Here is a 2060-nt window from a genome sequence, read left to right as displayed (position 1 = left end):
TGCAGCTAACAACCTTTGAAAAATAGCAGAACATGATCTTCACAGAAGATGAATCCGCAGACCCTCTGTGAGCCATCTCAGAGGCTCTGTTGTAGAAGACTTGTAGGTTCTTATTGCCAGAGGACCATTTTCCAGAACCTCTGTGAGAGACAATAGAGGTTCTGTCATTTTTGACTTGCACGATCAAACAGCTTCTGTTGCAGGTCCTCTGTTGTCTTCTGTGGAAGATACCCTTCTGTCAACACTTGCAGATAACTTTTTCATACTTTTACATTAAGTAAATATTAGAGCTAACACAAGTAGTGATTACTTCAGAATATCAACTTCATATTTCATCAACTACCTGCGGTCGAATGGAGCGGGTACCTGATCAACCCGTCTCTTGTGCTCCAACCGACCAGCATATGTCTCAGCTGAAGGAGTCACTCGACCAGACTAGAGTAAAAATTCCTCTTCGTACCTCTAGTGGTGGTGAGTTTGACTTCTTGTCTGAAGCTGAAAGACTCAAGGCATTAAGGGCTGAAGAAGAGCTAGTGCTTCAAAAGAAGCAGACTGAAGACAACTTGAAGTTGGCCAAGTCACTAGATGAGAAAGTCCTTCCCAAGTAAAATTCCAAGAAAACGGTGAAAGTTGTCCAAGCCCAGGCTAAACTTCTTTCGATTGCAGAAGCTGAGCATGAGAAGAACCTGTAGCTGATAGAAAAGGACAAGCGATGGAGCGAAGCAAAGCTGAAAAAGAGAATCAATCCTCGCCCGATTATCAGCGTCAACATCAGCGGACGTTCTAAAGACGGTGGAACACTGGTCTCAATGCTCATCACCAGGGACAATCTTGATGCCGTTACCGAGTACCCTTCCTATCTTGTTCGTTATAGATACAGCGAATGGATGGAGATCAGACAAGCCATTCAACAATCCAAGTCAAGATACAAGACACTTATCAAGGACACCATCCGCGAGCTCATCAAAAGGATGTCCAAGTATGTCAAGGTCCCTGACAGGACAACTCTGAAGAAAGGTGGGAAGAAGAAACTCCAGCTCTCTGATCCTAATGATGGACCATTCCTAAGGAATGAACATGAAACAAGGTTCTCTTTAGATGAAGTCCTGAAGGGTCATAAGAGTACAGACATTTCTATGCTGAATCTTGACTTGTCAGATAATGGTCCCTATACACCTAATTCTGTGCATTTTAAACCTGAGTTAGGAGTTATATTCATTGACTATGAAGGTGAAGTCGGATTTCAGATAATGTTAGAGCTACATCTATGTCCAATGGATCATCTAGTTTATCTTTTGCTCTGGATAGATGATAGCATGCCTGGAAAAGTAGTAGATCTGAAGATACGAAGAGAATTCCTACGTTGAAGAAAACTTGGTGAAAATGTACCTAGTTACATAGATCTAAGAGTTCTAGAATAAGTTTCTCTTTGTAACAACAATTTACTTTTCCTTGTAACTTCCTGTACTATGTCTACTTTCAGTTATTGTACTTATATTCTGTAAGTTCTAGACATGTACTGTAATACATGTAATATTTCCTATGACTAATAAAATGAGTATTCCATGTACTTCACTGAAAAAGATCTTTGAAAAAAGTAATAGGGACACAAGTCTATGAGTTTCGATGTTACTTTTTACGTTCACTGACAATCTATATGTCAGTGAATAAGCTTTCAGTTTCGGTTTCCATACTTGTAATTTTCTTAGATATAACTTAAGAAAAATTCTCAAGCTGAGACTGGCCAACTGAAAAAGATCCCAAAATAGTAAAAAGGGATATGTACTTAATATGTAACTTTTCCTTACTATTATTTGATAAGATAAGCTTCTTTATGTTATCCTGTTATCATCAAATAGGGGGAGATTGTTGACCCTCTCTCTCAATGATTTGATGATAATCCCTTTTCACTTATGTGTTTTATTTATGTTTCTGTCTTTTCAGTTCCAGCGATCTTCACTGAGTATGTTCAGTGATCGCTGAAGAACTTGCATTGTAAATCTATCAGAGACAACAATACTTCAAGAAGATAACACTCACACCAAAGAACCTTCAGCAAA

Source organism: Cynara cardunculus (genome assembly GCF_001531365.2).
Source record: "Cynara cardunculus var. scolymus isolate 2C chromosome LG 7, CcrdV1, whole genome shotgun sequence".
In the NCBI taxonomy this organism is placed as follows: Eukaryota; Viridiplantae; Streptophyta; class Magnoliopsida; order Asterales; family Asteraceae; genus Cynara; species Cynara cardunculus.
This window is presented reverse-complemented; position numbering follows the sequence as displayed.